The sequence below is a fragment of the Nyctereutes procyonoides genome, unplaced genomic scaffold (assembly GCF_905146905.1).
Source record: "Nyctereutes procyonoides isolate TBG_1078 unplaced genomic scaffold, NYPRO_anot_genome, whole genome shotgun sequence".
Taxonomy (NCBI): domain Eukaryota; kingdom Metazoa; phylum Chordata; class Mammalia; order Carnivora; family Canidae; genus Nyctereutes; species Nyctereutes procyonoides.
The window spans coordinates 64,483,052-64,510,527 of record NW_026575052.1 but is presented as its reverse complement, the minus strand read 5'-3'; the positions used below and the strand labels follow the sequence as shown (position 1 = coordinate 64,510,527).

Here is a 27,476-nt window from a genome sequence, read left to right as displayed (position 1 = left end):
TATATACATATATGCACAAATAATATATGCATATATAGAAGAACCTAAGCAATCACTTACAAGTGATTTGTATAATTGTCTTTCATCCTTTTTAGAAGGATAAATGTTATATCCTTTTAAGGAGACATTTTTTAAAAAATTGGCGGGGGCACCTCAGTGGCTCAGTAGGTTGAGTGTCCAACTCTTGATTTTGGCTCAGTTCATGGTCTCAGGGTCATGAGATTAAGCCCCTATGCTGGGTGTTGCAGAGGCTGCTTAGAATTCTCTCTCTTTATTTATCCTTCTGCCCCTCCCTGCCCCTCACAAGCACATGTGCACGTGCACTCTCTCTCTCTTAAAAAAAAAAAAAAGTATTTCTTAAATTTCACATAGAAAAAAGACTAGAAGAAAATAAATCTAAATGTTCATGATGATTGCTTTTGGATGAAAAAACAATGAATTCATTTTATTTACTTCTCTTCCAATCATGTCTTCAGGCTTACACATTACCTTAATTCCAATATTTTTTTAAGATTTTATTTATTTATTCATGAAAGACACAGAGAGGCAGAGACACAGGCAGAGGGAGAAGCAGGCTCCCTAAGGGGAGCCTGATGTAGGACTTGATCCCAGAATCCTGCAATCACGACCTGAGCCAAAGGCAGACACTCAACCACTGAGCCACCCAGGTATCCCTAATTTCAACAGTTAAACCACGGTTTTTGGGAAAAACCCATGGTTTTTGGGAAACACACTGCTAACACATATAAATAGAAACGATGATGCTTGAGACACAGCCCTGATGATTTTCATGAAGTCAGATGAACTTTTTTTTTCTATTTTTTCCCCCCTACTTTTTTTTTTTTTCCCCAAAAGACAGGAGGGTCTGAAAACGATTAGCAGAAAAGCTTCCCAGCAAAGAGGTCATGTGAAGGATTTAAAAATGGTTTGAGTTGGAAGGAAGAAGGTCCCAAACTCACAGCCTCTCTTGTCCAGGGCAGCCTCCAGAGGTGGTTTCCAATTGACTAGGGTGGCTCACGTGGTTGTGACCTTGGGAGTCTTGACATGACACACATTCTCCATTTTTTTTTTCAGGATCCCATCATTTCTAAAGGCCTTAAACCCTTGTGCAGCTTTTATTTATGACACTTGGGATCCCTGGGTGGCGCAGCGGTTTAGCGCCTGCCTTTGGCCCAGGGCGCGATCCTGGAGACCCGGGATCGAATCCCAAGTCGGGCTCCTGGTGCATGGAGCCTGCTTCTCCCTCTGCCTATGTCTCTGCCTCTCTCTCTCTCACTGTGTGCCTATCATAAATAAATAAAAATTTTAAAAAAATATTATTTATGACACTTGCCTGGTCCCTAAAAGCATGGGAGCATGCACTGCCCAAGGAAGCCCTCAGTTCATCACTGAGAGGGAAGTGAGAACATATCAAGAGATTGTGATGAAACATGAAGAAATAGGCTTCAGTTTTAAATCAATGAGAGCTTTTGTAGGCCCATTCCTAGAGAACTTTGATGGTAGGATCTTTAACTATGTGTCTCAGATAATTTTGTATAAACTTTCGTTGAGATCAGGCATTAAAATACCACTGAGAGTCCGGTAGTAGAGCAGCCCTCTGACCGGTATGTGCATCATCTGGAATGCTTGCCCAAAACACGGGTTTCCAGAGCCATCCCGCCCTACTCCACCACTGAGGTGCTGGCTCAGTCAGTGATACTAAATCAGGGAAGCTTTGACCTCATTTCAAGAAACCACACTGTGACAGACACCTATAGAGATGCTCATGAAGCTTACAACCCCCTTGGTCACAAATGGGCCGATGCAGCTCACAGCTGGTGTTTAGAGGCAGCAGATGGCACAGGGGAGGCCATCTGCCCCAAGTTGGGCCTGTTGGATTCTGTCTCCTGACCACTCAAACTTGGAATTCAGCGAGCCTAATGATCTCCACTCATTATCCAACTGGAAGAAGGCAGAGACATGCAAAGTTAAGGATGGCCATCTTCTGCCTCATGTATTCAGAAGCAAAGAAAGCTAATCCTTTTTTTTTTTTTTAGATTTTATTTTTTTATTTGACAGAGAATGAGCGAGAACGTGAATATAAGCAGGGGGAGCAGGAGAGGGAGAAGCAGGTTTCTCACCAAGCAGGGAGCACGATGTGGGACTCAATCCTAAGACCCTGAGATCATGACCTGAGCCAAAGGCAGATGCTTAACCCACTGAGTCACCCAGGCACCCTGAAAGCTAATCTTCCAAAGAAATGAAGCAGTAGTGCTGAGAAAAACAAAATAATGTAGCCCTATTCTAAGGTACAGTAATTGCTATGACAAACATACCCAAATTTCAGTGACTTAATGCAATAACATTTTATTTCTTGCTCATGTAACAGTCTACTATGGTATCTTTTGATCAGTACCACTATTTCCATCCTGTGGTTCTGCATATAGGAAGTTTTTATGGGCCAGGCCTGGGAGCAGCACATACACTCGAATGGCCAGAAGTCAGCCACATGGCCTTGCTTAAAGACAAGGCATGCCTAGAAATGTGGTTTAGCCATGTGCCCCAAGGTAAAAGGGAAATGGAGTTTGGTGAACACATAGCAGTCCCTACCACCAGCTCCCAAGAGAGAAAACTTAAAAGAACACTTGCCAAACTATTATCAAGAAACAAAGGAACAGGGGCCCCTGGGTGGCTCAGTTGGTTAGGCATTCAAATCTTGATTTCGGCTCAGGTCATGATCTCAGGGTCATGAGATCAAACCCCACATCAGGCTCTGCACTGAGTGTGAAGTCTGCTGGAGATTCTCTGCCTCTGTCCCTCCTGCTCATTTTCTCTCTCTAGGTAAATATAAAAATCTTAAAAAAAAAAAAAAAGAACAAATAATAAAACAGAAAATAAGAATGGTGAGGATGTGGAGAAATTGGAACCCTCATGCATTGTTGGTGGGAATGTAAAATGATGTGACCACTGTGGAAAACAGCATGGAGGTTCTTCAAAAAATTAAACATGGGACTCCCTAGGATCCAGAATTCCACATACCCAGAGAAATTGAAAAAGGGAATTGAATAGGTACTTGCACACTCCTGTTCACAGCAGCATTATTCACAAGAGACAGAAGATGGAAACAATCTGATCTGTTAACCTCATTAACAGATGAATGGATATACAAAATGTGGTTTATCCATGCATACAATGGAATACTATTCAGCCTCAAAAAGGAAGTAAATTCTGACATAATAACGTCCCAAAAGTACAAATATTATGATTCCACTAATACGAGATTTCTAGAGCAGTGATATTCATAGAGGTAGATAGTGGAATAGTGGTCACCAGGGGCTGGAGGGTTGGGGTGGGATGTCTCTAGGCTGAGTTTATTCCTGAGCTACAGACATTAATGCAAACAAAAAACAAACAAAAAACATTTACACTCAGGTTCCACACATCCTGTCTGAATACCACCCTCTGCTCTCTGGAATCCCCTCCCCTGCTCCTCCTTCTCCATTCTCTATCTCAGCCAATAGCTCTGTTTTCAGTTGCCTAAACATCCAAGGAATTATTCCAAATATTCTCTCTCCACCCCCACCATCAAAACCATCTGTTCAGCCAGAAGCAATGTACCCATCCTTTGTGTCACTGCTCTAGCCCAGGCCTGCTTCATTCACCACATTCATCACTAACAACTTGCTGATTGCTTTCAATACCTTCAACCTCTTTCCATCCTTTGCCCACCCTTTCCCCAGAGAGATCATTCCAAAGTATTGGTCTGATTGCATGCTGCCTGACTGCCACCCTGACTCATTTGTCCACCTCTCACCCTCCAGACAATGGACATGAGACTCTTACAGTACCAGTGTTGCCCGTTTCCTCCCACACACCCCCTCTCCCACAGCGCCCAGCTCACTCCTCACCCTGGGCTACTTCCCAGGCTTCCATGACTTTGCAACGCTATTCCCCCTGCCTGGAGTACCTTTCTCATCGCCTCCTTCACTTGGTCTCTTCCACTTCTCTGTCAAGAGTCAGGTCAGACATCACCAATTCCTGAAAGCCTTTTGTGACTCCCCATCCCTATCCCTCATCTAGGTTAGTTGTGTTTTTGTTTCCTCTCAACTTTGCAGATGGTCCTTGTGTGTTCATTTCTCCAACCACTCAGCCGCCAACTCTTAGGTCAGGGACTCGGCCTTTGCCTCCGGGCCACCAAAGCCCATCTCTTTGTCTGGCATGGGGTGACACTCAACAAATGTCTGTGGTCACCATTAAGGGGTACTCATTATTTCCTGGGAAATGCTATTAAGACAAGGTGCCAGTGGAAAACAAAACAAAAAACACCAGACGTACACTGACACGCTCATTGCACATTCAGTCAAATCTGGATTTGGGAAGATTTGTTTTTTGGACCACTGATCATCATGCAAGCTCCCCTATGCTAGGGGAGCGGAGCTGAAAGCAGCACTTTTCCCATCCCTGACTCCATCCCTCAACTGACTGTATTCAGGAAAGCAGAAGAGAAAATAATAAAACACAATTGGAAGCTAATGAAATAGTCATTTGTACGAATCTTGGCCATGCTTCTACACGGGAGTAGTTCCGTTTACATCTCTAGAAAGAAAGTCTGGGTTTCATTTTGTAAACTCAGAGCAGAAATAAGGTGCCTAAAGACATCTTGACACTCCAGCAGTGTTTTAGAGAATTCTACATATTGCACATTGGCTGATGACACCACAACTCAGAAATGTGACATTTTCTTACAAAGGAGAAACTATCCCTTATCCATAATCTGACAAGTCACTTCCGAAAGCCGAGTTAGGGCTGGTTTGCTCCAAATTCCCAGAAGAACAGATGCATGCAATTTCTATTTATAGGTTAAATCTAGTCACTACAAAAATGCACAATAACAAAAGGTCATTACACCCTTAGGGGATAACCTACTTAAAAGGAAAGCCACTGGTCTCTAAGAAAGCACAGACCACAGAAGGCTTAACCCCAGCCTTGCTTCAGTGGAATTTGACCTGTGTAACTATGTCCCCACCTCATATAACAGTTCTCTAGCAGCACTTCTCCACAGGCTTAATACAAACCTTGCTTGCTGCCTATCCTGATCTGTTTCTGGCACTTGGTATTTTGTGGGACTGGATTGAGTTAAAAGAGCTAGACAGTTTCTGTTGCTAGCAGCAAGAATATATGAATGAAGGCATGGCAAATCCAAGTGCTCTAACTTCAAGAGAGGACAGGCATGGGGTGCCTGTCAGGATCAAAGGTAAAATCTCTCTCCTCTTGGCCCTAAAAATACTGAAAAGTATTTCATGGTATGAATAAACCACATCTCATTCCTTCTGTGGATGAACATTTCACACAGTGTTCTACCCCCCAATATTCATGCTTGCAATCCTTCATTTCTCACATTCTTCTTTTAAGAGTAATAGATCAGCTTCATTATCCCAATTTTAGGAATGTGGAAACCTTCCTCTTACAGAGATCACATGGGTACTGAGCATGAATGAGTATGACAACAGAGTTCAAAATCGTGTCACTTTTTTTTAAGATTTTATTTATTTACTCATGAGAATAAGTACTCACGAGAGAGCAACAGAGACACAGGCAGAGGGAGATGCAAGACCAGATCCCAGAACCCTGACCGAAAGGCTCAAATTGCTTAACCACTGAGCCACCCAGGTGCCCAAAATTGTGTGTCATTTTTTTGCCTGGCCCTCCCTGACCCTAATCCTTGCCCTCCACTATCATCAGTGTCCAGAAGATACATACCTGATTTCTAGAACCCACTCCCCACTGTTATAGTCCACAGTGCACAGGTGCTGCTAGAGATCTGAGCCAGCATGGAAACCCAGAGGCTCTGCACGCACCCTCAAATCTGAGACCATTCCCCCAACCTGGAGGGTTTCTAAAAGAACCCACCTCTCCAGGGCACTCAGATCTGCTTGGGTCACCAGCATCCCAGGCACCTCCTAGGACTGCAGGTGGTTATGATCCTTTTCCTCCTTCCAGGGTCACAAGGTCAGGGCCACAGGAAAATTACTGAAAACAAGATTGTTGAGGGTTGATTTGCCAATATCAAAACATACTATCATGCCACATTAATTAAAAATATCACAGAGCTCACACAGGAAAGGCAAATCAATGGAAAAGAATGAAGAGTCTGGAGACTAGATGTAAACACACACACTTACAAATGTATTACATGGTACAAATATTTCAAATTGGTGATTCACAGAGAAAAGTCTATTACCAAATACTGTTGAAATAATGAACTACTGGGACACCTAGGGGGCTCAGTGGTTGAGCGTCTACCTTTAGCTCAGGTCATGATTCCAGGATCCCGGGATCAAGTCCCACATCAGGTTCCCCACAGGGAGCCTGCTTCTCCCTCTGCCTATGTCTTTGCCTCTCACTCTGTGTTTCTCGTGAATAAATAAATAAAATATTTTTTAAAAATAATGGACTACCAGTTGGGAGGGAAAATGAAGATTGATCCTTATCTTCCATTCCATATCCAAATAAGTTCTGAATAGGTTAAGGTTCAAATTTTTTTAAATAAGAAAAAGATCTCATAAACTATCCAGGGAAGAGATTGATAGGTTTAAACTTTTCTATGGTTAAAAAAAAAAAAAAAACAGACATATGGCATACGTTTATAGGTAAATAAATGCATCTTTACAATGCAACATTTTAAAGGTGAATATACAAAGGCATCTTACAAATCAATAAGGAAAAGAGAGATTATCCACAAAAGGGGGGGGGCAAAAAACAAAGAGGTCATTTACAAAAATTAGAAAGAGATACCACAAAATGCTGGTAGAGATCAAAGAAAGTCGCATTAAACAACAATGATATATCCAATTTCACCTATCAGATTGGCAAACACGGAAAAGAGTGATCCTACCCAGGGTTGGCTAGGCAGTAGCCAAGGGAAATAAGGCCCTTTTATCCACTGCTTGTGGGAATGGAAACTGATACCCTTTCAAGAACACAGTCTGGCCCTAGGTACCCAACTTCAAAATACGTGTATCATTTGACTGCCAACTCCACTTCTGGGAATCTATCCTGGAGAAACAGTCCCTCAGGTATGGGAAGTGGAGGCACACACACTGTGTGGTCAGTCCTGTGGGGATGGGAATGCGGCCAAGGGACCTATGGCAGGTCCCAGGGGCTAGAGAGCAGAGAGGAGAGGACACTGGGCAGATTTCCTAGAGGAGGGGTTGCTGGAGATGAGTTTCGGAAGACAGGTGGAAGGAAGAATAAAGGGGATGGGAGGATAGAGGTAAGACAGAGAGAGAAACCACGCACCCAGGGACATAAGCAGGGCCCCGGGGGCTGGGGGCAAGGAAAGCGGAGGAGGGGAGTTAGTAACAAAAACGCCAATGAAGGTCACTCGTGATCCCCACTTCATGGATGACACAACTGAGGTTTGGTTACACAGCTCAGGTGGACAGAGCTGCTCACATAACTTGGAAAGATAGAGTGGGCATTTGAGCCAAGGTTCCTCTGACTGTGGAACCCAGGCCAGGGTGGGGGATATGGGCTCTCTCCTGATGGCCACCGTGGAAGGTGTGTAGAAGGCACGTAGAAGGGGTACATTCGCCTTCCCCAGGTTTGCTCTGGTGGCAGTGTGGAGAGTGGATCAGAGGCCTCCCAGGAAGAAAGAAGACAAGCAGGTAGACATTTGTTGCAAGACGATGGATGAGGAAAAGTGAAGCAGGCATGGAGCAGTGGGGGATTTGAGAGAGAAAAGCCACAAGACTTGGGGACTTGTTGAGTGAAAGGAGTGGGAGGCACAGTCTGCAGTGACTCCTGCTGTCACCTTGATACTCCAGGATGAGCAAGTGTTAATATACAAACAATTGCTCTTGCTTCTTGGACACACCTCTGTTCACATCTTTGCTCTCAGCCTCCCCTCCCATGAAATATCATCCCCAGTTGCCTTCAAATTGAAATCCCATAGTTCAAAACCTGTCTCCAATGCTACCTCTTGTCTCATGAAGTCACAGAATACTCTTCCTCCACCCCACTTAGAGTGTCAACATTTTGTGTTGGCCTCTATCTGCCTGATAGTTCTTCAGTCAGGCAGATACCCTGTCTTCCTTGCTTGTTGGTCTCCTGAAGGCAAGGACCACATGGCCACATCATACCCTTTTCCATGTGTTTTGCAGTACAAAGCAGAAGCTCTTGTACATGATAGACATTTAAATAGTTGAAATAAAGAAAACAAATAGCTCTCCCCTCTTTCCTCTCTTAGATTTTGCCTCCTCAGCTTTTAGGAAAGAAATCGCTTAAATGTTTCTTGCTCCAGAAACCAAAAGAGTTGGAAGGAAGTTTTGGAATGCCTGCGGGAGATTTTCTTAATCCTTAACTGGCTGATAACACTGCAGGAAACTAGCTTAAGGAAAACAGTGATGAAACTGTAAGGTCCTATTACCACTTCCCTGCTCTACTGAACAGGACATTTTGAGAGTAATTTCCAGTGGAATGTCTTCCAAATGTATATAAATAGTCACGGTCAGCCTGGTGAAAGTGTGTGTTTCCAAGATGAACTGATAAACTAAGCAAGATAAAAGAGGTCAAGTGGACAAGATGGATTGCGTAGGACATTTATAGACAAAGTGCGCATTTTGCTGGAAAGCAAGTGCATAAGAGCTCAGACTATGGGTCTGCCTCATTTTAGAGAGCACAGTACAAAACTTTAATCTCAAAAACAAAGATAAATAAACAAATAAGGGGAGACTGTTTACAAAACCAAAATTTTCCAAACTCTCTAGTAAGTCAGGCACAAACAAGATATTCATGCAAGAAATCGGGCTGATCCTTGGTAAAAACAAGTCAACTCAAAACCACTCACCATGTAATACTTTGGCCATTATAGTGACACAATGAGGCCCCTCCCAGAATTGTCTTTCCTTTCAACCAATCCATATGCCAAACCAGAATTTTCCAAAGTGTGCTGCCTAGAACACTAACCCCCCAAAATTTCCCATCAAGGGGGTTCCATGGTCAAAGACATTTAGGAAATGTTTAAGGCTCTCCATGTGTCTTGGCATCATGGAGGCTCTGAAAAGTCTTTTATAAACTTTCACTCTTCTTAAGCACGTGTTTTCCAAGTTATTTGGTCATGCAACCTTCTAAAAGGAGCAGAAGTAAAACCATAGTGAGGTTGAAACATTGTTCCCCAAAACCCAGTTGGGGAACCTCAAGATATTACCATCTCTGGTTTTCCTTCCTTCTTCTGAACCTCAACTCTTCCCTTCAAAAGTCAATAGTCACATTGCTCATTCCCTCAGAGCCCAGAGAGAGCACTAGAAAACATGAAGAGATCATTTAATTCATTTATGGATAATGACTTTTTTATTACCTCTCCCTGGAAGCAATTGCATTTTTACTGAGGGCCTCTGAAATACAATGGCTAAATTTAAAAGAACACTGCAAATGCCAAGACTTTCGTGCCTCTGTATCACCTCTTCTTTTCATGTGTAGGTTCCCCACCAGGAAGGCATAGGGAAGTTACTCTCCCTCTCCCTGCCATCAAAGTAACCACAGCAACAACAAAATATCATGTGGGCTACCATTCACCCTCACCTTTACCTCATCATGCTTTAGGGATCAAAATAAGTATTGTTTCCTCCTCCCTGACCCCTGGACTAGAATAACAAATGGGGTTATCCGTGTTCATAACACCCAGGACATCCCTCTGCCCTGTCTCCATAGCATTTATCACTCTATATGCCATAATAGTTCACTTCTCTGTCTCAACCATCATCTCTCTCTGTCTCATCCTTTTCTGTATGCCCAGAGCCTGGTCCAGGACAGAGTATATCACAGGAAATCAACAATCTAATAAATGGAGAAATGTGTTGGTTGGTTAATTGGTTAGTTAACTTCTAATCCTATGGGACTAACAATCCCATTTCCAAGAAGAAATTCAAAAGAAAATGAATGTATGAAACAGACTACACCAGTGAGAGTCTAATGATCCCATTCAGTCATACATTCTATTTGAGCATTGCCATATAAAGCATTACAGAAGAAACTACAGGAAAATAAAAGATTTGTAAGATCGGATTCCTGCCTTCAAGGAATTTAAAATAAAGAAGGAACAATCATAATCCTTCTACTAGCCTGCAACATGGCTGATGCAGGAGAGCATTTCTGAGAACCTGAACATCCTCTCCATCTGCTATTAAGAACACAAACATTTATTAGATTGAAAGTTTCACCATGGCCCCCAGTGCCAACAGCTTAAAATAGGGTAGCTTCCCGTGCAAGGAGGGCTGCCTACAGGATACCAAACAGACTTTGTGCGTTTCTGTTACTCAATACTGTGTAGGCACTAACACAGCAAGCATAAAATGCAAGGGACCAGGCTTACCGGGGCTGAGGAAGTCGGGGTGGAGTTATGCGGCTTTGCTGGTGTGTGTGATAGCAGCCGAATGGGGAACATCTGTGTCCTGTCAGAGTTTCCTAGAGGTCTTCTCTAACTGCAGTGTGAGCAAATTAAGATTGATAAATTGTAGGGCTCTTTCTGGTTTTAAAGATCCCAGATGCTCTGCTAAATTAATGGATGCTCTATCTCCACTCAATCTGACACCAAAACAGAACTTTGAAAACATACCAGACCTCCACTCCCCCAACCCACTGAGCACACCCAGGGCAGTGCTCCTTCTTTCAGCTCAGGTTCCAAGGAGCACATCCATATATCTAGTTGGCGACTGCGTGCATGCGTGTGTGTGTGTATATACATACGTGCACATGTACATTTTCAGGCTAGAACTTATCTTCACTATAGGGCATGTGTACACAATCTTGACCAACAAATGTACATCTGTTGACACAAATTGCCCAATGAAGTTCCTTGAACACCAAACTGTCCATTACAGAATAATTCCAAGAAAGATGAGATCATTTGTGTCATTTGGAAACCACTGTTTTACTCAGACATAACACACTGCTAATAATAATACCTAAGACTGTTCTTTTCTTATTCTCCAGCACTGAGTTCACTAACCTAGTTTTCTACATGGCCAACAGGATGTTTTATTTATATCAGTAGAAAATAATCACATGTAGCTTGAGGAAAAGTATTCGAGGCACTTCTGCTTCTGTGAGATTCTGAAGATCAGATACAACTGGAGAACAGCGTCTTGGTGGTCACCCAAGTAAGCATGCAACTCCAAATGAAGCATCTCTAATAACGGTAGTTCCCTTTGAAAGAAACTGACTAGAAGGAAATATCCCTAACAAAAGAAAAGCATCCTAGGAAAATAAGCCAAAAAAAGAAGAAATGCCCTACAAATTCAGACCACTAGATCGTCTACTTCCATATTCTCTTTCCAATTAGGGCATTAGAGGAAATTAAATAGAGTTCATCCTCCAAGCCATCATCTTCAGAAGTTTAAAATGTTCCTAAACATCCCTAAATTCTCCATCAAGGCTTGGTAACAATGATTTAAAACAATAATTTGTGGTGTTCAAACTCTTTCAAGCAAAGCATGCCTGGGTACGGGCCCCAAGTCAGTGGCCTCCAGCATGGGGACCACACTGGCTTCCTCAGCTGCTTGCTATCTGGTTTTCAAAGTTCTCCCGTTTCCAGAGTCCAGTGATCATATCAGCAAGTCAGCTTCATTCATTCTCTCATTCATCCATTCAGCAAGTATTTATGGAGCATTTACTATACTACAACCTGGGATACACTGGTGAATAATAAAACTGTGGTCCTCAAAATCTGGTGCTGGGACCAGGAGCACCAGCATCAGCTGGAAAATTCTTAGAAATACAAATTCCTAGGGGCACCTGGGTGGCTCAGTAGGTTAAGCAGCTGCCTTAGGCTCAGGTATGATCTCAGGATCCTGGGATCAAGCTCCACATTGGGCTCCTCACTCAGTGGAGAGTCTGCTTTTCCCTCTGCTCCTTCTCCCTATACTCTCTCTCAAATAAATAAATAAAATGTTAAAAAAAAAAACAAGAAGAAATACAAAATTTTAGGTTCCACCTCAGACCTATCACAAACTCAAGGGGAGTGGCTAACAATCTGGTTTTTTAGCAAGCCCCCCAGGAGATCGGGAGGCACATTTAAGTTGGGGAATCCAGCACAGACTAAGGCCCGGCCCTCACAGAGTGCACCTTCTCGTGGACAAGATAGGCAAGAGTTAATAAATAACAAATGTGTAATATAACATGAGGCAACAATTTTTAGCTGTTTTTTTTTTAAGTAAATCAGGAAACAGAGAGAAGAGTAATGGGGTGCTATGTCAGATAGAAGGGTCAGGGAAGGAAAACCTCCCTTTCGAGCAGAGCATGAAGCCAGGGTGCAGGACACACGCACAGGCAGCCCAGCATCATAGCAGCATTCTGTTTCCTCTTGGACCTTCCAATAAACCAGACCACACTGGAGAGAAGATTGTCTTACCAGCCATTCCATGATGCCTATGGGAAATCGAATCTTGAGGAAAAGTAAAACAATCTAGTACCTGCTCTAAACTTCCAACTAAGTTTTGAAATCAGAAGATACCAAAATAGCCCAAAGCCTCAATGATTTCACTTACCATTTGGAATAGACATAAGAGAGAACTTTTTGACAGTGAAGATTATGAAAATATAGAATAGGCTGCCAAAGAAGACACAGGAATGCTCTCCTGAAGGAAAGATTATTCCTCAACACTTATGGTTCATGTGCAATTCTGGTGGGATGCAAGCCTGAAAGGGGTGACCCTTTGGGGTCACATTGATGCCTGAGATCACAAACATCTGCTATACTGTTTTTCCAATGTTTTTAATAAAAATCCTCAAACATATGGAAGAACAGAGTGATGATCACACATAGATGTGCCATAAAGAATCCAAAATAACTTTTTGCCATATTTGGGTTTTCTTAAGATTTTATTTATTTGACAGAGAGAGAGCATGAGTGGGGGGAGCAGCAAGCAAGAGAGGGATAAGTAGGCTCTCCGCTCAGCAGGGAGCCAATGTGGGGCTTGATCCCAGGACCCTAGGACATGACCTGAGCCAAAGGCAGATGCTTCACTGATGGAGCCATCTAGACACCCCTGTCATATTTGTTTTAGATAGATGATAGATGATAGATAGATAGATAGATAGATAGATAGATAGATAGATAGATAATAAATAGATATTGCAAGCCATTGGAAAATAAATGATATTGTATCCTTTACCCTTAAATAACAATCATGTATCTCCTAAAAATCTGTTTCTTCCTACAGAATCACAGTGTTATTACCACTCTTAAAATTATTAATAATTTTCTAATCTCTAATAATTTCTCATCCATACTCAAGCTTCAAAGGTTTCCTTTAATTACTTATTTAGGTAATAACTGCAATATGCTCATATTAGTTGGATAGAGTTGAACCAGAGTTTCATCTGGTTCTAAATACAGACATAGATGTAGACATTGAAATTATACCAAAATTTGAGATGATGATGATCACAAACCCAAAGGTTATAATAAACAATTTGTGGGAAATGTTAGAAAAGGAAGCAGGGATCCCAGAAAGAGACTGAGCCTGCTATTGACTAAATGTTTGTGTCTCCTCAAAATTCATATGTTGAAATCCTCACACTCATACACACACACACCCCACTGTGTGATAGCATTAGGGAGTAAAGCCTTTGAGAGAGAACTAGATCATGAAGGTGGAGCCCTCATAAAATGATTAATACCTTTAAAAAAATAATAATGAGAGAGTTTGCTTCCTCTTTCTTTCTTTCCATTAAGTGAGGATAGAGCAAGAAATCAGCAGACTCTAAATCAGGAAGTGAGCCCTCCACCAGACACCAGACTGCTAGCACCTTCATCTTGGACCTCCAGCCTCCGGAACCGCGAGAAATAAAAGTCTGCTATTTAAACCACCCCGTCTGTGATAATTTGTTATAGCAGCCTGAACTGACAAAGACAGAGTCTGAATATATTCATTCATTTATTCAGCAAATAGGCAGAGATGTACAAGACAGACACTCTCCCTGTATTCTGGGGGTCAGTTCAGCGAGCAGAGAAGTCAGAAGCAATGGGAATGCAATGGGAATCCCTTTGTTGGCTCAGGACCTACCTATCCCCTACATCTTTCATCTTGCTGCCAGTTAGATGGATCCTCCCATGGTTTAGAGGGCCCTGTGTCTCAGGGAGGTAACCTGCACTTCTGGGATCAGAGTGCCAAGCAGACGGACACTGGATGACCAGTCAAGGTCATCTTGGATGGAGACACAAATACAAGAGCCAGGGGAATACCAGGTCAAGGAGTGTCCAGGCCAGGCTGAATGAATCATTTGCTTCTTTAGGATTTGAACAGAGGCGGAGAGGAAGGAGGGACATCTCTCCTGCATTCCTTTTTTACAAGGTTTGTCTAAAAACTGGCAAATGCCAGACACAAAACTTGACTCTCGGTGACAAAAGTAATCTGTAATACCATAATCATTAAACAGAATGGTAGAAATTCAAGAGAATATGAGGTCTATTCACTCAAAAAGCATTTATGGACCATCTATTGGACAGAAGAATCCATTTCAGAGCCTCAGACCATCAGATGCTAGTGCTGCCCTACACAAGGTTATAGAACTTTAGGACGGAAAGTACCAGTGACTTTCAGAGGACACATAGCTATTGTGGTGGCACAGTCAGGCTTAAAGCATAGGTTTCTTTCTTTACCACCCAGGGCTGTCTCCACCATCCCATTATGGCCATGACGAGATTTAATATTACATGAGTCCTTTGTTCTCATATTATTACATGTAAGTTTCAGGAGAGCGGATACTTCAATTTGTTCCCTGATGGCATTCCTCCCCTACCAACAGAGCTGAACACGTGCTATGTCTGGCACATAATAGATGCACAATAGAATTTTTAACTAAATGAACATGCATACCTGAGGTCATGCAATATATTGCAACACCGCTACCCATTTTGTACTAAACACTTTCAATTTGTGTATAACTTGCTTGACATCCTACACTTCACAAGGCCAAAGAGGTAACCAGGGCAATGATGACGATTTAAATGGGTCAGGATATTTTGTTTTCCACAGATCTGATCTTAACTTTTCAGAAGCACTTATTCTAATTTTAGTCTTAAGTCATGAAAACCAGGCCAGCAGAAGCTATTTCATCTTACTCTTTGGGGGGAAAGAAAATCAACACTGTTGCAACACTAATGCAAGTTATCAGTGTAACTTTAACACTAATCCATTGATCCTCTTCCCATTTTATGAAAGCAAGAAAACTTACATCATACATTTTTCTATGACTTAACAAGAAACCGAAGCTCTGTCTAGCGAATTTAAGTCATTCATGTATCACTTGCATGGGTACCCTAATTGGCATTGAACCCAAAGCAGTGTTCTCCATAGCAGATACATTTTAGAGACAATTTCCAAGGCTGCTGAGACCCTTGGGCAACTTCTCTAACTGTTCCTCAATAGAAAGTAGGCTTAATCTTTAACTCTGATTCAATTTCCTGACGCTGAATGGCTTCTCAGTCTTCTCTCAGAATTTTGCCAGCCATTTGGGATAGTTAATAATTATCAAGACGTTGGAATTTCCAGTCTGTGAGGTAATTTCTAGAAGTTTAATAACCATGCAGACAGCTCCCATTAACATTCCCAGTGCTTCACAGGAATTGGAGGCATCCTCCAAATCTCACCATTTGCTTTCTCATGCAGTTATTCTAGTTGCAATCATTGGACACCCTATGAAGAGGTGATGGTATCTCTCTGTGGAGGTGGCATATCTACCAACAATGGCCAAAATCTTGCACCTGGTGTTTCTCAGGCTCAGTTAGGAACTCCAGCTGAGCTTCTGCTCCTGCCTAGGAAGCAAAAGAGTTGCCTCCCGTCGTGCCATTTTATTAACTCACTCCAGGAAACAATGCGGTGACAAGTAGACATTGTTCTTTGGTTGTCTGCTGATCAGCCTTGGTGTGAAGGGAATGGTCCCTTGGACAGACCAGAGAGAGTACAAAGAAGGTCCTGCACGCATGATCCTCTCCGATTTAGGTTTTCAGAGAACTAGGCAGTGGATAGAGTATCACTTCACCTAAGCTCATCGAAGTCACACTAAGTATGTGCCATTTTCACTTCAAAAAACAATACAGAGAAGATTAACATCATCCTGCACAAAGATGACATGCAAATTCCTGAAGCATACTTTTAAATGTGAGGCTATGTGAATTGTACTCCAACAAACAAACAGATAGATAAACAAGTAAGTGCATTCTGGACACTGGAAAATCAGCTAGGACATATTAAGTGGCCCTTCAGCTATATATCTTAGGAAACACTACCTGTCAAGTGGACAGTAAATATAGCCAAGGGCACTCTTCACTCTAGATAGCTACTGTTCTAGAATAAAAAACAAGGGAAAGAACCACACCACCTCCAAGTCAGCAGGACAGGAGAAAGAGAATTTTTTTTAGAAAGGAAACCTCTCAGAAAATAATTTAAAATGGTAAGCAAAAGAAAATTCAAATAATCTCCCAGAATGCAGAGAAAAGTTAAAAAGGACAGAGATATATGATAAATAAGACAGTGTCTTAACCTAAAAATTGCAGTGGTTTCTGAGAAAGAAACCAGAATATTTGAGATAGAAGTAATAACTTAAACAGCTTTCCCAAGTGTGTAGATCAAAAGAAACCTCCAAACAAAATCAGTTAATATAAATCCATTATTAGATATCGTCTTGAAAAAAAAGGGGGGGGGATTATAATAATGCCTCAGTCAATGTGTTGACAGGAACTAGACCTTCTGCAGGCAGGTTAACTGTGCATCTGTGGGGAGGGTATAGAAGGATCTCACAGAGGTCAGTGGATGGCAGTATTGCTGGGCTTCCTAGAAAAAATAACCATTGTGCTGAGTTTTTCTCCCTACCCCCAACCCCACAATTCAACTTCACTCCATGACTGCTTCAACCACATGTCTCAAAGAACTGACTTCCCTGTTTGCTTATAAATCACTCAAAATGACTTTCTAAATGAAATATCAGCATTTGAGTCTGCATACCTTTGAGCTTAAATTCCTACAGCTAAAAAAAACTCAGTCTCTGCTCCCCATTTACAAGTTTCTGAAGAAAATTACTGATGGTCCAGCTTTGGACAGTTGTCCCTCCACAGCTCAATTAGCTATAGCCAAAAAGGCAGGGCCATAACTGTGATTAGAACTGTTCCATCAATAGCAAGTTCTTTAGGAAGGGGTTATGGAATTGGAGGGAATTATTGAAACCTCCAGCTCAGATTTTAAGAAAAAAATCCTAGGGGCACCTGGGTGGCTCAGTGGTTGAGCATCTGCCACGGCTCAGGTTGTGATCCCGGGGTCCTGGGATTGAGTCCTGCATCAGGTTCCCCATAGGGAGCCTCCTTTCCCTCTGCCTATGTCTCTGCCTCTCTGTGTCTCTCATGAATAAAAAAAAAAAAGAGAGGGAGAAAGAAAAAGAAAAAAAGATAAAAACCCTGCAAGCATCCAAGCAGGGAAAATATTTACCAACTATGGAATAAAAACTAGTGTGGTCTTCAATGGCTCTGCAACATTAACCACCAGATAACAAAGAAGCCCAGTCCATCTGGGGAAAGGTCATGACCCAAGAATTTTGTATTCAACCAACATAAACATATTCTTTGCAACTGCAAAGAGTTCTCAAACCCACATTAGGGGCTTTTTAAAAATACCTTCCACAAGACACAGTGCAGCTAACCAAATGGAGAGGCAGGCACTAACCAACCTTATGCCACATGGAAATCTTGAATGAAGTGACAGAGCATAGACATGAAGCTCCACCCAGTTTGAATGAAAGTGTTTTCTGGGGGATCCCTGGGTGGCGCAGTGGTTTGGCGCCGGTCTTTGGCCCGGGGCGCGATCCTGGAGACCCGGTATCGAATCCCACATTGGGCTCCCGGTGCATGGAGCCTGCTTCTCCCTCTGCCTGTGTCTCTGCCTCTCTCTCTCTCTCTGTGACTGTCATAAAAAAAAAAAAAAAAAAAAGTGTTTTCTGGTAGATAATCAGTGAGAACAGACACTCACCTCACCACAGCCTCACTTGTAGCTACTTTGCTTTGTTTGGCAGCACAGGCAAGAGCATCAGCTACCTGGCAGCCAAGCTCTCTCTCTGCCAAGCTCTCTTAACACCAACATGGGAGTAGATGGGGCAGGACTATTCGATCTATCACCAGAATCCACCGAACACATCAGATTCCTACACACTTGAAAAGAAGTGAATTAGGGTCCGAGATGGGTTAAAATGAACTTTCTATTATCTGTACTGGGAGGTTGGAATCCAACTCTAAGATTGAAACATATTATTTTATACACAAAGTTATAAACAAGCGCTCCCTGGTTACAGAGGAGATTAATCACAATTAATAACTCTAAATATTGATATACAGTGAATACTCAGTCTCTAAGATTTCTGTGTATTTATAGTAATAACCCACATCTGCCTGATGGATAATGAGCACATCAAGTGGAGGTATGTGCTGGCAAAGCTACTTTGTCACTGTCATAGACAGGGAAAGGAAATGTCTGGGTTTATTCCACAAGATATATCATTCCGGTTAAATCATTAACAGATTAATAAATTAGTAATAAACAAAACATCAACAAATTAAAGCCTGAAGCAATAATAATGGTGATTTTACTTAGCATTCAACTGTATACAAAATGAGTGTGAAGTATTTTCCTTGTGTTACATCCTTGTGATCTTTACATAAGTCAACTAAGATATATACGTCATTATTCCCATTTCATAGATCTTTAAATTGCAGCTCACAGAGATCAAAGAACTTCTCCACAGTTGTATGACCAGGACAAAGCTGAGGGGCATGCTCAAATCTGCCTGATTCCAAAGCTTGTGCTTTTAATCACTTCTTGCTTATCCTCCCTTGAAAGTCAATTACTAGGAAGAGCTGGCTAAGAAGGAACCTCTTGTATCAATTCAGTTAGTCTGAAAACTACAAGCCAATTTCCTACTTCCAAAAAGCTAAACAAACAAAAAAAAAACCAAAAAAACAAAAGCTCAAAAACACAGATAGGTAGATACACAAAGTAGATACGATGAAACAGTAGAGAACAGATAAATGTCTTTCTTGTCAAATAGTAGTATTCTGAAGTTTAAAAACTCAGTCTGAATTTTTTTAAACATCAGAAAAAGGATATTCCAAAGGATGAACTAGAGGATTGCTGCAAATTTTGCCGTCTGATAAATATCCCATATTGAAACAATTAAGTTTCAGAAATTTTCTTTTAAAGACTATGCTTAACATAAATGTTTTGAAATTTTCATCTTCTCATATAGTGAATTCTCACTGATAAGTGAATCAGAGATGAATGAGTTATATAGTCACTTAAATTAAGTTTATGAAATATTTATAGCATGAGAAATGCCTATAATTTGATGCCAGGTGGAAAAAAAAAGGATAAAAATTTTATACAGTATAAACTTCAGTATATTAAAAAATGCATAGAAAATAAATGTTAAAGACCATACACCAAAAAAAAAAAAAGATTATACACCAAAAGGCTAAGAATTTGGGGGTTTGGTTGGACAAGTTATGAGTAATATTATTCCTTCTTGTTACTTCTTTTTTCCAAATTTTTTAGAACATGTACAATTTTATCAACAAAAATACAAATTGTATTTTTTAAGAATTGTGACCTAGCCTACAACTTTGTTAGTTGTAGTGGAAAGAACACGAGATTCAGAAGACCTGAATGTTCTAAGGGGAAAATCAGCTCCATCATCCATGGTTGTCTAATAATGAAGTCACCAGCCCCACATGCCCAAGTCTCTTCACGTGCAAAATGAAAGGATTGGATCAATGATCTCCAGCATCCCTTCCAATTCCATGGAAGATCGTACTGCCATTATGCATGCTCCATTGGATAACTGGTGGCCATGAGCATCTGTCATGCAAGCTTCCCACTAGAGGAAGTGTAATTGACCAAGAGGTCCAGCTGCATGTTCTGAAATCCATCATCACCCCTGCATCAGGGTCACGTTTCCCACAGGCTGCTCCCAGCCCATGGCTGAACACAGCAGGGCACACCCAGGAGATGTAGAACCCCTCTCAGACACAGATCCCAGATTTGACTCAAGGACTCTCCGGCAGCCTTGCTGAACCTTCCCGGAACCTCACAGCAGTCTTGGATGTTTTCACCCAACACTCTTCCCTCTCTCCTTTGCTAGGGTCAGACTTTGTGTTGTGGTCTGATGCCCCTCCTTCCCTTTCTGGCTCACCCTGCTTTTTTTTTTTTTTTTTTTTTTTTTTTTGCTTACACAGGTGTTTCCCCTATAGAAACCTTTGTGCATTAATCTCATCTTGGCATCTACTTCTCAGAAGACCCAGACTGACCCAGCATATTGCAAGATCCACAAACTATACCTGTATTATGGTCCAAAAGAGTCATATTCTATTGCTTGTGGACAAAAAAAAAAAAAAAAAAAACACACACACACACACACACTTTTTTTCACTAAGTCTTTCCTGGGTTTATTTTAAATTTGCTCTTGTTTCTTCCTCCCTATCAGCCATATGTATCTCTTCAGCAACTTTGACTCCCTACTTCAGATGAGATAATAAAGTTCATTCTTCATTTCTGTCATGTACAACATTAGAGGAATCTTCCTCTGAGATTTAAAGTATAATCATTTTCATCCCAAGTGTAACCCCCTTGGGATGACTAAGGGACCCCTTCTTCCTAAAGCCCTCTATTTCTAATAGAGTAGCTTCCCCTTTTCATGGTTAGTTGTCTTTGTCCAGATAGCACAGGAGTTATCCTTTGAAAACGTCAGCAATTGAGCATTGCCTGACTCTTCTGCCCACTTTTCCCAGGTTGGGGATTTTGAAATCCCAAGGTCTGCCTGCTATGCTATTTAGAATTTTGTTTGCAAGCTAAATGAGGCAGTCTCCAAGATTTAAATTCAGAATTCTACATCAACATTTCAGAAAAGACACCCCTATGCTTTGCTTTGGTAATTAGGATGAAAAAACAAGCAACTCTCCAGGGAGGCAGAGTCCTTTCTTTGATGAGCTCTGAGTAATCTAGGGACTCCATGGGAGACATCTCCTCCTCTGGGTGAGGGGCAGCAGGTCCTGGGGAGGGTCACCACCTAGGATGCAGCCAGTACCCCCTTCAGTGCCCCAGCAACTAGATCTGTGTCTGTGAGCCTTGCGCAGGGAGCGTTTCATCTTCTTGGTGATGTAAGATTTGGCTCGGATTCATGGATTCTTGTGGCAGCTGTTATGCCTGTGCCAAAACCCTTACAGAGTGATGCTCAAAGAGATTAGGGAGGAGAGAGCCCCTGCCTGTGCACAGACCAGATTCTGTGTTATGACGAAAGGTGCTTTGATTTTCACCCTTTCTCTCCCTCAACTAAGACTCCAGAGCTGTCTCCAAACTCACTTTACACCAGACATCCTCAGGTTGCATCAGGTAAGATGAACTGGAGACCTTGCTGAAGCAAGATGGCACTGCCAGTTTCCCCAGAGAGAGATCTAGTCCAGCCTCGGAGGCGTGGGATGGGCCTCACCCCACCAGATAGAACCAACTGACTCCTGGGTCCCAGGGCACAGAATCAGCACCCCTACTCGCTTGTTTGACCAAAATGACTAAATAGAAGGTTTTACTCAGCAAATAATAGATTTTTTTTCTACCTTTTGCTCTTGTTTCTATTTTATTGTCCTCAGGGAATGTAGAAAAAGCAAACATTATCTACAGTGATTTCCTCTTCTCAGAGACCACATGTATGAGGCTTTATGTCCCCAAAGAATTTGTAACCTTTCTCTAATATCCTCTCTTAGGTTATTTATTGTGACATTTCCAAAACAAACAATGAGACAACTGAAGCAGGGTCTTGGACAAAGAGGCTTAGGGACATGTTATTGGTTTAGGGCAGCAGGAAGGATGCCTGCCTAAGGAACAAAGGAGCCCATCCCTTCAGCCTATTAAATTCTGTTGGGTTTCTCCAATCATCCGTGAGTGCCTCAACAATACATGCTATTGCCTCTCTTTTCTTTGCTAAGGGAAGGGCACTTTACAACAGAGAAACTCCAATTTCTGAATATAAATCTCTTGCTAATACCCACATTCCTCACACACACCGCCTAGACAAGATTTGGGATTTTCTTAGTGTACTTAGACTGAAACTTCAAGACTTGTTGTTAATCAAGTCTAATCCCAGGTTACAAATAGCCTCACTAAGAAATAAAGAATTCTATCCTCATCGGTATGGATGCAATTCCCCTCCTTCCAAAAGTATTCCTTCTAAATCTAAATGCTATTGCACATCTCCTAAAATGGAAGAAATGAACTAGTGAGTGTCAGCGGGAGGGGACATCCTAGAGTCAGTAGCTAACTGCATAATAAAACAGACTAAGGCTTTTGGGACAATGAAAATGGCATGAATTTAGCAAAAGAATAGGAAAGAAGATACAACCACATTTGGGGATTTGAGATACATTCAATATTATGGATGGTCCGTCCAAAATAATTATCTTTAAATACCTTTACCTGGGGGCACCTGGGTAGCTCGCCGGGTAAGCACTGGCCTTGGCTCAGATCATGATCCCCAAGTCCTGAGATTGAAGCCTGTGTCTGGCTCCCTGCTCAGTGGGGAGTCTGCTTCTCCCTCTGCTGCCCCCATGCGCTCTCTCTCTCTCTCTCTCTCTCTCTCAAATAAATAAAATCTTTTTTTTTAATTTTTTTTAATTTTTATTTATTTATGCATAGAGACACACACACACACAGAGAGAGAGAGAGAGAGAGAGAGAGAGAGAGAAAGAGAGGCAGAGACACAGGCAGAGGAAGAAGTAGGCACCATGCAGGGAACCCAACGTGGGGCTCGATCCCGGGTCTCCAGGATCACACCCCAGGCTGCAGGCAGCACTAAACCGCTGCGCCACCGGGGCTGCCCTCAAATAAATAAAATCTTTAAAATAAATAAAAGAATAAATACATTTACCTCACTCATGTACAACTCCAGAGAACATTTTAGAAGGATTTGATGCTGTACATGTGAACTAAAAGCCATACCTATCTCTGAGAAGCTAGATCCTTTAACCAGGACAATATAGTGAAACTGGATGGTACAGTGAAATAAGTTCCTGTGAAGCTATTGTGTCAATAGCTCAATCTTAACTGAAGGCAATTGTAAAGTGAGTAAGCAAATACATCATGTGAATTTCTTAAGAAATTGGGTTGGTGATACATGAACAGTGAACTCATTTAAGGACAGTGTTACAGTTGAGCAAGGGCATCTTTGTTAATGACCTGGAAGTTGACCAGTGGCTGTCCCAGTCGATTAAGCATGTGACTCTGGATATTCAGGTTGTGAGTTTGAGCCCCATGATAGGCATAGAAATTACTTTAAAAAAAAAAAAAAAGAGTGTAAAAAGTAAACAGAATTTGAAGGAAACCCAGAGATAAGTAAAATGGAATTAAGATTTGTGAAGTCTTGGGGATCCCCGGGTGGCGCAGCGGTTTGGCGCTTGCCTTTGGCCCAGGGCGCGATCCTGGAGACCGGGGATCGAATCCCACGTCGGGCTCCCGGTGCATGGAGCCTGCTTCTCCCTCTGCCTGTGTCTCTGCCTCTCTCTCTCTCACTGTGTGACTATCATAAATAAATTAAAAAAAAAAATTAAGATTTGTGAAGTCTTAACCCAGGAAAAATTCTACTTTCAGTAGAAAATGACTCATAATGCAGACTTCTAAAGGTATGGGTGAGACTGGAACAGAGGAAAGAAATGGAGGAGGGTGAAGGAACACATGCCTGAATTCATGCTGGGTAATAGAGAAATCAAAGGCCAGCATTCTGTGGGGATTAAGGATGCTACTTTTCCTAAGCAAAGATGATTTTCCACTTCCTACAAATTGGTTAATTTTCATCTCCAATTCTATAAAAAAAAGAATGACTAAATTCCAATGACCTAAGGGAAACAGAAGTTTGGGTTTTAACTAGTAAGATGGGAATTGAGACCAAGGTTCTCACTTGCCTTTGGGACAGTAACCCCTATAGTACCAGAATACTGTAGTTATGTTTTTTTAGTTCATGAGGTTAGTACATCTACATGGTTACTTGAATCTGTGCATAATGACCAGGACCTAAGGAAAATACTTAAAAACTCCGTACATAGGTTTTGCCTGAAATGGAAACGGGGAAAAATGGAGGTGGGGCAACACCGTAACTCAGGTAGAAATGCTCATATAGGAGAGAAGCAGGAGTCAAGGTGAGGGGGACATTTCAGTGACACTTAGGGGAAACCAAAGAACCCTGCTCCCAAGGGTGACTGTATTAGGAGAAAAGATTCCCAGATGAATACCTTAAGCTACTTTATCCCACCCCTTCCATGCCAAGACAGATGGCCCTTTAAAGTTGTTAGGAATATCCTAGAGCAACTGTGGAGAAGGGAACCAGAGCTACATTCATAACCTTCTTCAGTGCTGGAAATGCAGAATTAGGCAAGCTAAAAGTGTTTATTGAGAATTGTTATGGACTCAGGACTGTTGGGGATACACTGAAGAAGTAAGTAATAAAATTATATTTTTCCCCTAATTTGGAATGCTATGACTTGAAAACGATTAGTGATTAATAGAAGTCAATGCGAAATTATGCTGAGTTATTGGGTTAGTCATGAAGCCCAAGAGAATTTCATAGAAGAGTGTGAGCAGAAGCATCCATGGAGGCTTCCCAGAAAATGTGGTTTTCTGGGTGAATAGGCAGCAAGGAAGGAAGCATTCTATAAAACAAAATAAATGAAATGAAACAAGACAGCAAACAGGGTTTGAGGGGACAGCAGACAGCCCCGTCTGCTTGGAGCGGTTGTGATGAGGAGCTCTGCATGACGCCTTCTCAGTGGGCGAGTGCTGGGTCAGATGAGGAAGCACATCAGAGAGAGGCAGGGATATGTGTCTCCCTAACAAGAAAATAAGAAGCCACTTAGTTTCTGAGCAGGGAGTCAGGCTGACTAGCTAATAAGACACGTGCCAAAATCCAAGCACTGGTAATGAGTCTAGAGTAAAAAGTGGTGGTTATAGCAATGTAAACAGGGGAAGAGAAGAGAAACATTCCAAACATAAGATGAAACATTTCAAAGGCACAGTCCTGAGGACTTGGTGGCTAACCTTCTGACCTGGATCTCCAGGTGGCAGTCCCCGTCTGCCTGCTACCAGGAGTCAGCTGCCACCATCTGAGCAGGACATCGTGTGTAACTCATTGCCCCAAAATACTCTTTGCTGGGAGTAGATGTAGAGAAGAATCCATACTCTGTCGACTGAAAGGCAATGTCTGAATATTGGAAAGGAAGACCAAGGCATGTGTTGCAAAGAAGAAAACACACATTAAGAAGATGGAATGTGGACCAATGTAACTGTTGTAAGAGCCACAAGCCCCCAGATGTCCACACTGAGGTCCCCTTGTTCGCAAAGTGAAATGTCAAAAATACAAATACATTAATTCAAAGGGATACATGCACCCCTATGTTTAGAGCAGCATTATTTACAGTAGCCAAACTATGGAAACAGCCCAAGCATCCAAGGGCAGATGAATGGATATACAATATATCTTCTGTGGAATATTACTCCTCCATAAAACAGAATGAAATCTTGCCTTTTGCAACAATGTGGGTGGAGTTAGAGAGTATAACCTGAAGCGAAATAAGTCAGTCAGAGAAAGACAAATAAATACCTTAAGATCTCACTCATATGTGGAATTAAAAAAAAAAAAAAAAAGCAAAGGAAAAAAGAGAGAGAAATAAACCAAGAAACAGACACTTAACTATAGAGAATGGATGGTCACCAAAGGGGAGGTGGGAGGGGATGAGTGAAACAGGTGATGGGGATTAAGGAATGTGCTTGTTGTGATGAGCACCAAGTGTCGTATGGAAGCGTTGAATCACTATATTGTGCACATGAAACTAATATAACACTGTATGTTAACTACATTTGAATTAAAATTAAAATTTGGCTTAGGGGTGCCTGAGTGGCTTAATTGATTAAGCAGCTGCCTTCAGCTCAGGTCACAACCTCACAGATTTGGGATGGAGCCTGCATTGGGCACCCTGTGCAGCAGGGAATCTGCTTCTCCCTTTCTCTCCCTCTTCCTCTGCCTCCCCCCGCGCCCCCCCCCCGGGCTCATGCATTCATGGACAATGTCTCTCTCTCTCTAAATTAAATAAATAAAAGCTTCTAACAAAAAACTTAGCTTAGGGGCACCTGGGTGGCTCAGTTGGGTAAGCGTCTGCCTTTGGCTCAGGTCATGATCCCCAGGTCCAGGGATTGAGTCCTGCATCAGGCTCCCACCTCAGCAGGGAGTCTGCTTCTCTCTCTCCTTCTCCCTCTGTGTGCACTCTCTCTCTCTCTCTCTCTCTCTCTAGCTATCTATCTCAAATAAATAAGTCTTTTTTAAAAAGTTCTAAGTGAAAATAGGAAAAAATAAAAGATGCATGTTAAAAAAACTTAGTTTAAAAAAACTATTTGCCCTTACACTAAAAACAAAACAAAAATGGGTGATGGGGTTCCTTCCTTAAGGAAAGGGAAGAAGGGTGGCTCATACCATGCTATTCCTACCCTTCCCCATTTCAGTTCCAACACCCAAATTCATTGGCATCTCAGGGATTTTCGGTGGCAGCCCCCACAGCAGTCTATCCCACTCCTGAGCCTTTCTACACAGGAGCTCCTTCAAGAGTTCTAATTTTTTTTCTCACACTTCAGCCCCACTCACATGTTCAGGGCATGGATGGAGCAGTTCAATACCATATCTCCTCGGCCTGTAACCAATTACTGCAAGTGGAGAGGGAAGGCTGGTTAGGACACCTCATTGATTTTAAGATTACCCATTGTCTCTGCTTCATGGCTTCCTGATCATCTGTTCTAGAACATTAAGCAGAAAGTCATAAATGTTATTTTAACTGCAGTCAGATGACTAACAGAGACAGCAGAGAAGCAATTACTGAAAGGCAAAGGCAGTGCTGATTCCCCCCCCCCCCAACCCCCGGTCCCTGCTCAAGGCCAGGCCGGTTTGGCAATGACTCTGAGGTCTCTCTGAGTATAATTCTTCCTTGAATCAGCATTCACCAGACTGCTCTGAACATACTTCCCTACACTCATTTTTATTACTTATTTTAATAGTCAACTGTGTCACTAAAATCTCATCTAAAAGGAATAGACTAAACATACAATTTGTTAGGGCAACCAAATGAAACAAAAACAATATAAATGACATTCATGTAAGAAATGATAGAGAAAACATCTCTGCAAATGTGTGCTTAATAGAGGTTTTGTAGTAAATTGTCAATGCAAGCGTCATTCAATTGTCCCTGTGACAATTGCTGTTTCCAGGTAATATCCATGGACATTTTCTCTGCTGGCTCACCTCACCATGTAGTCTGTCTGGGGGCCTCTTTCCCTCCTGCTCAGAAGCTATGTGCTCAAAGCTAACACATTTATTAGATTGAACTAAACAAAAGATAATTGTGAAAACCAATATTGAAAGGAAATTATATAGTG

At 41.9% G+C, this 27,476-nt stretch overlaps 1 long non-coding RNA gene and 1 pseudogene across 1 annotated transcript in view; one reads left to right on the top strand and one right to left on the bottom strand.

Annotated features, from left to right (window-relative positions):
* The window catches only part of LOC129513920 (uncharacterized), a 99,141-nt gene that overhangs the window by 35,714 nt on the left and 35,951 nt on the right, over positions 1-27,476 (bottom strand). The gene's annotated exons all lie outside the window — the stretch shown is intronic.
* On the top strand, positions 16,040-16,138 carry LOC129514306 (U6 spliceosomal RNA; annotated as a pseudogene).